The sequence below is a fragment of the Oncorhynchus clarkii genome, chromosome 25, assembly GCF_045791955.1.
Source record: "Oncorhynchus clarkii lewisi isolate Uvic-CL-2024 chromosome 25, UVic_Ocla_1.0, whole genome shotgun sequence".
In the NCBI taxonomy this organism is placed as follows: Eukaryota; Metazoa; Chordata; class Actinopteri; order Salmoniformes; family Salmonidae; genus Oncorhynchus; species Oncorhynchus clarkii.
The window spans coordinates 18,723,876-18,738,214 of record NC_092171.1 but is presented as its reverse complement, the minus strand read 5'-3'; the positions used below and the strand labels follow the sequence as shown (position 1 = coordinate 18,738,214).

General features: G+C 41.0%; 1 protein-coding gene across 3 annotated transcripts in view; it reads right to left on the bottom strand.

The window, feature by feature from the left end:
• LOC139383698 (signal-induced proliferation-associated 1-like protein 1) overlaps positions 1–14,339 on the bottom strand; it is an 85,013-nt gene that overhangs the window by 66,301 nt on the left and 4,373 nt on the right. The window lies entirely within an intron of this gene.

Sequence of the window (14,339 nt, the reverse complement as noted above, 5' to 3'; positions counted from 1 at the left end):
CAGCCACACTCACCTTCTTCTTGGACTGTGCCATCACCGCTGTCTCGGCAATGGATTAGTCTCGGCCTCCGCAATGGATTAGTTCACTGAGGTGTGCGCGAATAAGACAGGTGTCTCGTGTGCCATAAAAATAAATAAATATATACGGTACTGCTTGACTAAAACAATCGGCCAGTCGACTAATTGGGGTCAGCTCTAGTTTATATTCACCAACGTAACAACACAGAGTGGTCAAAAACGTACTAACTCAGTTGTAGTCACGATCTGGTTACCTATAACTACAACTGTTATTTTTACATATTTATGAACTTATTTCCAGATATCTTCTAAACGACCCACAATGCACCATCATATGAACTTTACGTTAGCTAGCTCGAGCTGGCTGACATTAGCCACTAGCCATGCAGACCTAGTGTTGGCAGTGGTGAGCTACAATCCACCAATCACGAGGAGGTGTGATGTAAACAACCAATCAGATTCCCTACACGTGGGGGGCGCATTATCTCTGTGAAGTAGGCTAGCAGAGTTTTCCAACCTTGGATTAGTAGTAGCGCACTACAGTAGCTGATTTACTGTGCTGTTGTGATCATTTCCATCTGACTGGGGACTTCCTCCAGTCAACGTCTTATTGTAGGACTCTTCCCCTTATCTCCTGTGATGCGCCTCTAGATTATTGCCTCTGGAATCTATCTACTTTAGATTTACATCACTATATCGCTATTGGATTAGCTGACTCTCCCTCAACCAGTGAAACGGCCTCTCCCTCTGAAGAGTCTGTCCTTGGCTTTTCTTTGGTAGCTAACTCAGCCGTCAATCGGTAAGTCTATGCTCTCTCTGCTTTTTATTGGCTGGATTTTTGTTGTTGTGTTCTGTGGGTTCCTGCTTGTGCTATACTAGTTGGTGTTGTTATCTGGTTTACTACTTAGCTATGTCGACTTTGGTGGTTGGCTAGCTAGGCTACTTAGCTGGCTAGGCTAGCTAGCATTTTAAAATAACTAACTTTAGCTGGCTGGCTTGCTGGCAAACATAACTGCATATACCAGTAACATTATTGATAATTTGTTAGATGGTGTTATGCATTTCCAAAACACTGGTTTACTTTAATGTAGCTGTAAGCTAGGTGTTGATTGCAACTGACTGACTCATGCAGTGCCAAGGTAATGTTAGCAGGCTAATTGGCTAGCAACCTTGCAAGCTGATTTGTACCAATACATTCATAAAGTATTTGCTTGTAAGTTGGCTGAAAATGTTATTGAAACCAGCAGTCATGAATGCAAATGATTTGGTTTAATTTTAAGTTATACATTTGGAAGTTATTTCTGTTGGAGTATACATTATAGGGAATAGGCTGCCTTGCTGGGTCCTCCATATAACGACACACCCGCAAAAAAGAAAAATTCGGCATGACTTCGGAATTCTGATAGGTTTATGTAATAACTTGAAAAATAGAAAGGTACGGTGTAACTTAGCATTGGCACTTTTGATGTGTATACTAATGCAAACACATGTTACATGTGATTATGTTTATGCTATCTACCGTTTAATATTACAGAATTGTCCCCCCTTGTCAGGAAATCATAGAGATATCAGGTGAGAACAGTAAATTGACTATTCCATTGCATTGAATTCCTTCCCCCACTCTCTCTTTGTGTGTTTCAGAGAAGAGCCCCTGACATCCTCACACAGGACAAGGAAGGAACTGGAGCCAAGCAGTCTCATTCCTCACCCCCACCATGCCCAAAGCAGAGCAGGAACTTAACTCACAGGATGGAAACGTATTATGTGCTTCGACTACAGAGAGGATGTGAAATCTTGGAGCAATATGAAGTGGGATTTCTGCTGGTCGGGATGCAGGAAACAAAGGGGAGGAGTGGGAACCTGCAACTCTTTCAAAAATGTTGTTAACAAAGATAATATGTTGATAAGATAATATGTTGAAACCCCCAACACACTAAGTTCTGAGGAGAACTCATGCGGTGCTATGGAGCTTTGAATTCCACTGTATGCCACGCTGCTCCTGAAAGTAACAAAAACAGTTGAGCTGTTAAAGTGAAGGACCAGCTGAACAGACCTGTCTGCAGAAAAGATTATAACCACAAATAGGTGCTAAGTGGCATAAAAAAATCCAAGTCCATTCAGTGTATTTTAATTATGGCTTATCCCACAAATGTAAGGCTTTTTTACTTGAAAACCCACACGGGTGCCTGGACTTGGATTTTTTTATGCCACTTAGCATCTATTTGTGGTTATAATTTTTCCTTTTGCTTTTCTAGTACTATCTCCCTCCAAAAGCACCTGTGGTTGTTTTGGAATACCTGAAGCGCCCCTGCTGCTTCTTTTTCTTCAAGACCTGTCTGCAGATTGATATCCTGATTCAGGAATGACCAATCCACATCACATTCCAATCTGCTCATGTTTCTGTCCACAGAACAACAGTACAGCTTTGTTGTTCGACCCGTATGGGCAAATAATGTCACTATTGCATGGCAGACACAGCATGGGGCATTGGCCTTGTTCTCTGTTTATAGACTATGAATAGTAGCAGAGAGAGCCCTGTCGACTACAGTATGTGAGGAAAAGACAGGGGGAGTAGGCTTTAAAGTGTGATACCGTGTAGAGACTGACTGGCATGTTCAGACAAAACCAGACAGATCATCACTATGTCAGGCAAAATAGTCTGAAGCAACACAACACATCCTCAGGGACCAACATTTCATTACGGAAACCTTTTCTTTCCAAACAGTTTTTTTCTCTCTGTGTAGTTGTTTGTTCCTCGATGCCTGCCCACCACACATTATTTCCAGCACTTGTTGGACCTGAGAGATGGGAATTACAGCCTGTCTGGTGTAGTGGGAATGTGGCTTTGCGTTAGGGTTCGGCTAAGTCATGTTTACAATCAAATTTTTTGGCATATCCGATTCAAATCTGTTATTTTTCCTGCAGTCTGAACAGTCAAAAGCCACATGGAATCAGATATTTCAAGCAACATTTAAAACCACCTACGAAGTCAGATACAAATCTGATTTCCGGCCAAGCGACTTGTGTCTGAACGGTCATTTCTGATTTAGTTGCCCTCAAGTGGTATTTAGACTGTTATTTGGCATATCTTGTTTCTTGCTAGCTACTCTACTTATCTTATTCTTACACTATGATTTTGAACATTCAAAACATTCAAAAAAAACGGGAAACGTCCATGGCAGGCATTGTTATCGTCAATGTTCCCTCTAAGTTGCGCATGGGGGCTCAGCTCCCTTTGGACTGCTGCGCAGAAAAAAATAAATGTGAGCTCACGCAGAGAAGCACGGGGTTGAACTTCACTCAACTTTTGACAGTTTTCCCCTTTAGTTAACTCGATCAACACTTCGTTCTACTGTGGGAATTGTGATCGAATCAACGCAATATTAGCCACTTTCAATGTAATATATTGAAACAAAATGAACTATGCAAGATTTAATATGCAAAACTAACTGTGCAAGAGATTTTCTTGTTGGCACAGCGCATTGGAGTAGGATTCTATTGCGTTGACAGGCACTACTCAGGCCTGTACTCTACACGGACAAGTGTGCCATAACCAATCAGAGTTGCAGTAGGCCTATATGCAAATAGCAATTGCCATATGAAGCTGTGCCATTCACTTTGAACTGGACTGTGTTTACAGTATGAGCGGTTGCGAGTAGATGCGCTTGTTTTGAGATTAAAGTGAGAGCTGCATGTAGCCAGCCACATGTGCACATTTGTTCATATTCTTTGCTAGTTAGTGAGTTATTAGCCCAGTTATAGCTCATTTCGGGTCAACAATGGGGGAGTGGTTGCTTCCAACAAGAGCACAAAATGTGTACATTTCTAGCCATCTTTGAGTTTGTTTATGTCTTACAGGGGAAGTGTTGTATTTTGAGACAGTCTTGAATAAGCTAAGTAGCCAATAGACAGAGCGTGGCATAATTTGTCTGATTCTCTGTATTAATGGTTGTAAATATTAATACCATTTTATTTTGTAAAGTGGTTTCTTGCATCAAACACAACATGTTCAGTCACCTCCTTGTCTGATGGACAAGTGGATAAACAGGTTAATGTCAAGCCCTGCATGTTTTTTTTTAAAGTCTCATGGAATGTAGGCATTGGCTGCTACTGTAAGCTGAATGATAGAACAGCTATTTCCATGTTAAAATGTTATGGGGTGCATTTCTCTTGTTTTTTATGGTAGGCCACTCTGGTAGGTCTACATTATGATCAAATAGCCACAGTAGCCCTCGTGGCACTGTAACTTTAAGCGGGTACAGCCTCAGTGTTCACAGTAAACGCACGCTGAATGTTGCACAGAATTTTCACAAGTTCAAGTTTGCACTCAGCAGACCTGAAATTTGCTCAATGCTGAAAAAAAATGGAGGGAACTTTGGTTGTCACCTTAGCTTGCTACATAACTTCTGAGTGATAGGAAGCACGAGCATCACCATCATCAGCCTACACCAATGTGCACACACCCATCATCACTATGACAACTAGCGTAGCCATGTCAGCAAATGACTGCTGTCTGAACACACACATACAGTGGGGCAAAAAAGTATTTAGTCAGCCACCAATTGTGCAAGTTCTCCCACTTAAAAAGATGAGAGAGGCCTGTAATTTTCATCATAGGTACACTTCAACTATGACAGACAAAATGAGAAAAAAAATCCAGAAAATCACATTTTTAATGAATTTATTTGCAAATTATGGTGGAAAATAAGTATTTGGTCGCCTACAAACAAGCAAGATTTCTGGCTCTCACAGACCTGTAACTTCTTCTTTAAGAGGCTCCTCTGTCCTCCACTTGTTACCTGTATTAATGGCACCTGTTTGAACTTGTTATCAGTATAAAAGACACCTGTCCACAACCTCAAACAGTCACACTCCAAACTCCACTATCGCCAAGACCAAAGAGCTGTCAAAGGACACCAGAAATAAAATTGTAGACCTGCACCAGGCTGTGAAGACTGAATCTGCAATAGGTAAGCAGCTTGGTTTGAAGAAATCAACTGTGGGAGCAATTATTAGGAAATGTAAGACATACAAGACCACTGATAATCTCCCTCAATCTGGGGCTCCACACAAGATCTCACCCCGTGGGGTCAAAATGATCACAAGAACAGTGAGCAAAAATCCCAGAACCACACAAGGGGACGTAGTGAATGACCTGCAGAGAGCTGGGACCAAAGTAACAAAGCCTACCATCAGTAACACACTACGCCGCCAGGGACTCAAATCCTGCAGTGCCAGACGTGTCCCCCTGCTTAAGCCAGTACATGTCCAGGCCCGTCTGAAGTTTGCTAGAGAGCATTTGGATGATCCAGAAGAAGATTGGGAGAATGTCATATGGTCAGATGAAACCAAATTATAACTTTTTGGTAAAAACTCAACTTGTCGTGTTTGGAGGACAAAGAATGCTGAGTTGCATCCAAAGAACACCATACCTACTGTGAAGCATGGGGGTGGAAACATCATGCTTTGGGGCTGTTTGTCTGCAAAGGGACCAAGACGACTGATCCGTGTAAAGGAAAGAATGAATGGGGTCATGTATCGTGAGATTTTGAGTGAAAACCTCCTTCCATCAGCAAGGGCATTGAAGATGAAACGTGGCTGTATACCATTTAGCCAGTCAGTGTTCCAAAAAGTACTTGAAAAACAAAATTGATTTGAGCATTAAGGCATGCAGTGTGAACAAGGCTTTAGTGTGAGGTTACTTGAGTTCATCAGCATTAGCAACAGACTAACAGACTATCAGGGCAGAACAAGAATTGGACTGACACTGTAGGGAATAGGACTATTTGTCAGCTGTGGGAGGGCTAGATTAGAATAGACATCTTGTTCCAAATCAGCACATCAACTATGTTGCACCTGCACCACTACATTACATTCTGCCTCATCAGGAGAATAAGTAGGGGGCGTCACAAGGCAAAACATTTGATCTCCACATAAATAATAGTAAAACCACAAAAGCCGATAGCATTTTTGTGAGGTTGACGTTCCCCAAACGTGGTCAAAGGGGCAGTTTTCTTTGTTCATGTGCATGTACTCTGTGACAGTGAGCTGAAAGAGATTACATCATCTCCATTGTGAGTACTGAGCTCTCTCGCCGTTTCCATCGGTTGGCATACCCCCGGTAGGCCCAAGCAGACAAAGCCGGTGCATTCCAACAGCTTAATAGGAGACACTACTACAGTCATCCTCATCCCAGTCAGCTTTATCACCCACCTTCAATTCAATGGTGACATCGTAGGGAACTGGAGGACAGATTGCCAAGCCAATAATTTACTCTTCTGCCTTTGGGTCTGACAAACACTGCTTAATCATTTGAACAGGAGCCAACAAATGTTTCCATAATGTTAATATATTTCTAGTCATTATCTTTTGTGGTTACGGACGGTTGGCCAAAAGTTCAATCCACTTATTTTATTTCACAGTGATGAGACAGAATATAAATTAAAAGAAGATGGCCTTGTACTGACACCAGACATGTTGGTGTATCAGCCCCATTCAGTGGCACATCCCAGGGTCTCTTATGTCTGTTTTCAGCCTTGACCAACTAAGGAGGAGGGAAGCCATTCAACATTGTCAATTCAAGCAGCACATTACTCGAGGTGAAGAAAGCTCATTGTTATGAATGATTCATTATCTCATTGTTATGGATGTATCATTATCTCATTGTTATGGATGTATCCAAATAAATGTCACTAGAAAACAGCTTAAACAAATGCAAAGGCAGCTACTGTTGTTATTCTGGCTACACTGTTTGACGTGACTGTAAATTAGCTGTTGTTGGCTAGCAAGCAAGCAAGGGATAAGAACGCTGCCAGCCAGTATGGCAATGGAACGTTTAGAACGAACAACTGGGTTGCATCCATAGGTCTCTGGCAACCGAACTGATAACCAACCGGCTTGGGTAGCAACCCTAGATTTGTATCAGGACTAGAGGTCGACCGATTAATCGGAATGGCCGATTAATTAGGGCCGATTTCAAGTTTTCATAACAATCAGTAATCGGCATTTTTGGACACCAATTGTGGCCGATTTTTTTTCTTAAACCTTTATTTAACTAGACAAGTCAGTTAAAAACACATTATTATTTTCAATGATGGCCTAGGAACGGTGGGTTAACTGCCTTGTTCAGGGGTAGAACGACAGACGTTTACCTTGTCAGCTCAGGGATTTGATCTTGCAACCTTCTAGTTACTAGTCCAACACTCTAACCACCTGCCTTACATTGCACTCCACAAGGAGCCTGCGTGGCAGGCTGACTACCTGTTACGCGAGTGCAGCAAGAAGCCAAGGTAAGTTGCTAGCTAGCATTAAACGTATCTAATAAAAAACAAATCAACCTTAACATAATCACTAGTTACCTACACATGGTTGATGATATTACTAGTTTATCTAGCTTGTCCTGCGTTGCATATAATCGATGCGGTGCCTGTTAATTTCTCATCAAATCACAGCCTACTTCGCCAAACGGGTGATGATTTAACAAGCGCATTCACGAAAAAAGCACTGTCGGCTGCCTGGCCATTTTTTCCTAACAAAGACCGTAATTAATTTGCCAGAATTGTACATAATTACGACATAACATTGAAGGTTGTGCAATGTAACAGCAATATTTAGACTTGGGGATGCCACCCGTTAGATAAAATATGGAACGGTTCCGTATTTCGCTGAAAGAATAAACATTATGTTTTCAAAATGATAGTTTCCGGATTTGACCATGTTAATGACCTAAGGCTCGTATTTCTGTTTTGATATTTGATAGAGCAGTCTGACTGAGCGGTGGTAGTCAGCAGCAGGCTCGTAAGCATTCATTCAAACAGCACTTTCGTGCGTTTGTCAGCAGCTCTTCGCTGTGCTGTTTATGACTTCAAGTCTATCAACTCCTGAGATTAGGCTGGGGTAACTGAAGTGAAATGGCTAGCTAGTTAGCGGGGTGCGTGCTGATAGCGTTTCAATCGGTGACGTCACTCGCTCTGAGACCTTGAAGTAGTTGTTCCACTTGCACTGCAAGGGCCGTGGCATTTGTGGAGCGATGGGTAACGATGCTTCGAGGGTGGCTGTTGTCGATGTGTTCCTGGTTCGAGCCCAGGTAGGGGCGAGGAGAGGGACGGAAGCTATACTGTTACACTGGCAATACTAAAGCGCCTATAAGAACATCCAATAGTCAAAGGTATATGAAATACAAATGGTATAGAGAAAAATAGTACTATAATTCCTCTAATATCTACAACCTAAAACGTATTACCTGGTAATATTGAAGTCTCATGTTAAAAGGAACCACCAGCTTTCATATGTTCTCATGTTCTGAGCAAGGAACTTAAATGTTAGCTTTTTTACATGGCACATATTGCACTTTTACTTTCTTCTACAACACTTGGTTTTTGCATTATTTAAACCAAATTGAACATGTTTCATTATTTATTTGAGGCTAAATTCATTTCATTGATCTATTATATTAAGTTAAAATATGTGTTCATTGAGTATTGTTGTAATTGTCATTATTACAAATAAAAATTTTAAAATTAAAAATTGGCCGATTCTTAGTGAGTTTGGGGCAGTATTGAGTAGCTTGGATGAATAAGGTGCCCAGAGTAAACTGCCTGCTACTCAGCCATGAAAGCTAGAATATGCATATAATTAGTATATTTGGATAGAAAACACTCTGAAGTTTTAGAACTGTTTGAATGATGTCTGTGAGTATAACATAACTCATATGGCAGGAGAAAACCTGAGAAAGATCCAACCAGGAAGTGGGAAATCTGAGGTTTGTAGGTTTTCAACTCATAGCCTATCGAGGATATAGTGGGATATTGGTCATATTGCACTTTCTAAGGCTTCCACTAGATGTCAACAGTCTTTAGAATTTTGTTTGATGCTTCTACTGTGAAGTGGGGCCAAATGAGAGGGGATTGAGCCAGGTGTCTGGCAGATTGCCATAAACTCATAACGTGCTGTCGTGAAAGTCAGCTTGCTTTCCATTGTTTTTCTACAGATAAAGGAATTCTCCGGTTGGAACATTATTGAAGATTTATGATAAAAACATCCTAAAGATGGATTCTATACTTCGTTTGACATGTTTCTACAACCTGTAATATAACTTTTTTTACTTTTCGTCCGACCTTTCGGCTGGACTTGCACGGCGTTTGGATTTGTTTACCAAATGCCCTAACAAAAGGAGGTATTTGGACATAAATTATTAACTTTATCGAACAAATCAAACATTTATTGTGGAACTGGGATTCCTGGGAGTGCATTCTAATGAAGATCATCAAAGGTAAGTGAATATTTATAATGCTATTTCTGACTAATGTTGACTCCACAACATGGCGGATATCTCTTTGGCTGTTTTGGTCTCTGAGCGCCTTACTCAGATTATTGCATTGTATGCTTTTTCCGTAAAGTTTTTTTGAAATCAGAGACAACTGTTGCATTAAGGAGAAGTTTATCAAAAGTTCCATGTATAATAGTTGTATCTTTTATCAATGTTTATTATGAGTATTTCTGTAAATTGATGTGGCTCTCTGCAAAATCACTGCATATTTTGAACTACTGAACATAACACGGCAATGTAAAATGAGATTTTTGGATATAAATATGCACTTTATCGAACAAAACACACATGTATTGTGTAACACGAAGTCCTATGAGTGTCATCTGATGAAGATCATCAAAGGTTAGTGATTAATTGCATCTCTATTTGTGCTTTTTGTGACTCCTCTCTTTGGCTGGAAAAATGGCTGGGTTTTTCTGTGACTCGCTGGTGACCTAACATAATAATTTGTGGTGCTTTCGCTGTAAAGCCTTTTTGAAATCAGACACTGGCTGGATTAACGAAAATTTTATCTTTAAAATGGTGTGAAATACTTGTATGCACGAGGAATTTTAATTATGAGATTTTTGTTGTTTTGAATTTGGCGCCCTGCACTTTCACTGGCTGTTGGCGGGGTGGGACGCTACTGTCCCGAATATCCCAGAGAGGTTAATCGGTATCGGCTTTTTTTGGCCCTCCAATAATCGGTATCGACGTTAAAAAATCATAATCGGTCGACCTCTAATCAGGACTACAGTATATCTTTTGGAAGAATAAAATTGTATTAATTAATGCATCAAAATAATGTTAATAAAAATATGTCAATCATTATTTGAATATGTTGCCAACCCGTTGCATAAAAGTGATAATGCCCTTGAAGCCGGTGTTTGGACACCTGTGCCAATATATCCTCCAAACACTGCCTTCTCTGGCATTATCACTTAATGTCCACAAAGAAGAACACTTTTTGGTTCCAGGTAGAACCCTTTTTGGTTACAGGTAGAACCCCTTTTGGATTCCATGTAGGGTTCTACTTGGAACCAAAAATTGGATCTACCTGGAACCAAAAAGGGTTCTCCTATGGGGATAGCCAATGAACCCTTTTGGAACCCATTTTTGGTGTAGGCTTACTCTTATGAACAACAAAGCAAACAGTTAGTGTTAGTATTTCACGATGGCTACTCAGAATTGTAGCAAACGCATTCCAGAAAGGCACTTTATAAACCTGAACAACGCTCAAAATCGTACCTGCCCTGGAGAGCCTGCCCTGGAGAGCCTGCCCTGGAGTCCACCTCCCTGACCCTGCAGTTGGCTACTGTCCCTCACTGTAGTCTGCCGTATACTGTGGCTGGATGTCATGCTCCTCATGACTGACCTGTTCTTAGAGTCGTAGAGTTTAGTAATGACCTACAGTCATCATACTCTGGTGATGAGATGTGATCTGCATATACAGTGCCTTGCGAAAGTATTCGGCCCCCTTGAACTTTGCAACCTTTTTCCACATTTCAGGCTTCAAACATAAAGATATAAAACTGTATATAAACTTTTTTGTGAAGAATCAACAACAAGTGGGACACAATCATGAAGTGGAACGACATTTATTGGATATTTCAAACTTTTTTAACAATTCAAAAACTGAAAAATTGGGCGTGCAAAATTATTCAGCCCCTTTACTTTCAGTGCAGCAAACTCTCTCCAGAAGTTCAGTGAGGATCTCTGAATGATCCAATGTTGACCTAAATGACTAATGATGATAAATACAATCCACCTGTGTGTAATCAAGTCTCCGTATAAATGCACCTGCACCCAGATAGTCTCAGAGGTCCGTTAAAAGCGCAGAGCGCATCATGAAGAACAAGGAACACACCAGGCAGGTCCGAGACACTGTTGTGAAGAAGTTTAAAGCCGGATTTGGATACAAAAAGATTTCCCAAGCTTTAAACATCCCAAGGAGCACTGTGCAAGCACTGTGATAATATTGAAATGGAAGGAGTATCAGACCACTGCAAATCTACCAAGACCTGGCCGTCCCTCTAAACTTTCAGCTCATACAAGGAGAAGACTGATCAGAGATGCAGCCAAGAGGCCCATGATCACTCTGGATGAACTGCAGAGATCTACAGCTGAGGTGGGAGACTCTGTCCATAGGACAACAATCAGTCGTATATTGCACAAATCTGGCCTTTATGGAAGAGTGGCAAGAAGAAAGCCATTTCTTAAAGATATCCATAAAAAGTGTTGTTTAAAGTTTGCCACAAGCCACCTGGGAGACACACCAAACATGTGGAAGAAGGTGCTCTGGTCAGATGAAACCAAAATGTAACTTTTTGGCAACAATGCAAAACGTTATGTTTGGCGTAAAAGCAACACAGCTGAACACACCATCCCCACTGTCAAACATGGTGGTGGCAGCATCATGGTTTGGGCCTGCTTTTCTTCAGCAGGGACAGGGAAGATGGTTAAAATTGATGGGAAGATGGATGGAGCCAAATACAGGACCATTCTGGAAGAAAACCTGATGGAGTCTGCAAAAGACCTGAGACTGGGACGGAGATTTGTCTTCCAACAAGACAATGATCCAAAACATAAAGCAAAATCTACAATGGAATGGTCAAAAATAAACATATCCAGGTGTTAGAATGGCCAAGTCAAAGTCCAGACCTGAATCCAATCGAGAATCTGTGGAAAGAACTGAAAACTGCTGTTCACAAATGCTCTCCATCCAACCTCACTGAGCTCGAGCTGTTTTGCAAGGAGGAATGGGAAAAAATGTCAGTCTCTCGATGTGCAAAACTGATAGAGACATACCCCAAGTGACTTACAGCTGTAATCGCAGCAAAAGGTGGCGCTACAAAGTATTAACTTAAGGGGGCTGAATAATTTTGCACGCCCATTTTCCACTTCATGATTGTGTCCCACTTGTTGTTGATTCTTCACAAAAAAATACAGTTTTATATCTTTATGTTTGAAGCCTGAAATGTGGCAAAAGGTCGCAAAGTTCAAGGGGGACGAATACTTTCGCAAGGCACTGTACAGTGCCTTGCAAAAGTATTCACCCCCATTGGCGTTTTTCCAATTTTGTTGCATTACAACCTGTCATTTTAATTTTATTTGGATTTCATGTAATGGACATACACAAAATAGTCCAAATTGGTGAAGTGAAATGAAAAAAAGTTACTTGTTTCAAAAAATTATAAATAATAAAAAACGGAAAAGTGGTGTGTGCATTTGTATTCACCCCCTTTGCTATGAAGCCCCTAATTAAGATCTGGTGCAACCAATTACCTTCAGAAGTCACATAATTAAGTAAATAAAGTCCACCGGTGTGCAGTATATATATATATATACACCTGTTCTGAAAGGCCCCAGAGTCTGCAATACCACTAAACAAGGGGCACCACCAAGCAAGCGGCAATATGAAGACCAAGGAGCTCTCCAAACAGGTCAGGGACAAAGTTGTGGAGAAGTACAGATCAGGCTTGGGTTATAAAAAAACATCTGAAACTTTGAACAGAGCACCATAAAATCCGCTAGTAAAAAATAGAAAGAATATGGCACCACAACAAACCTGCCAAGAGAGGGCAGCCCACCAAAACTCACGGACCAGGCAAGGAAGGCATTAATCAGAGAGGCAACAAAGAGACAAAAGATAAGCTTTGCAGCTCCTTCAGGGTTCACAACTGAGATTGGAGTATCTGTCCATAGGACCACTTTAAGCCGTACACTCCACAGAGCTGGGATTTATGGAAGTGTCCCGAAAAAAATAAGCAAACATGTTAGGTGTTCGCCAAAAGGCATGTGGGAGACTCCCCAAACACATGGAAGAAGGTACTCTGATCCGATGAGACTAAAATTGAGCTTTTTGGCCATCAGAGAAAATGCTATGTCTGGCACAAACCCAACACCTCCATCACCCCGAGAACATCATCCCCACAGTGAAGCATGGTGGTGGCAGCATCATGCTGTGGGGATGTTTGTCATCAGCAGGGACTGGGAAACTGGTCAGAATTGAAGGAATGATAGATGGCGCTAAATAAAGGGAAATTCTTGAGGGAAACCTGTTTCAGTCTTCCAAAGATTTGAGACTGGGACAGAGGTTCACCTTCCAGCAGGTCAATGACCCTAGGCATACTGCTAAATCAACACTTGAGTGGTTTAAGGGGAAACATTGAAATGTCTTTGAATGGCCTAGTCAAAGCCCAGACCTCAATCTAATTGAGAATCTGTGGTATGACTTAAAGATTGCTGTACACTAGCAGAACCCATCCAACTTGAAGGAGCTGGAGCAGTTTTGCCTTGAAGAATGGGCAAAAATCCCAGTGGCTATATGTGCCAAGCTTATAGAGACACACCCCATGAGACTTGCAGCTGTAATTGCTGCAAAAGGTGGCTCTACAAAGTATTGTTTTGGGGGGGGTGAATAGTTATGCACACTCAAGTTTTCAGTTTCTGTCTTATTCGTTGTTTGCTTCACAATAGAACATATTTTGCATCTTCAAAGTGGTAGACATGTTGTATAAATCAAATGAAACAAACCCCCCCAGAAAATCTATTTTAATTCCAGGGTTTAAGGCAACAAAATAGAAAAAATGCCAAAGGGGGGTGAATACTTTCACAGCCACTGTAGCCTATACTATTGTCTTATGTTAACCATGAAGGATATTTTTGTCTATAGCACAAAGTAGACTGGTTTGCCCATCAATGATGATTAAAATAGAAACATTATTTTTCCCATAGTAGTGTCAGCACTGGATTGATTTAAAGTGAAAACTCCATAATAAGAGGCACTGGTCCAGTTTGCATGATGATTTGGCTTCAGCAAAACAATATCTGACTAAATATGAGAGTAATGGTGTAAAGAAAATATTTATTAAGCGGCAAAACAGAAGTCTTCAATTGTTATGACTATGGACCTGACTGATGTTATCCCAGTCATCAGTCAGCCAAGCTTATGAAGAATGCTAATATTTTGCCAACTATGCAACTCAATATTCTTTCCTCCCCCTATCTGACA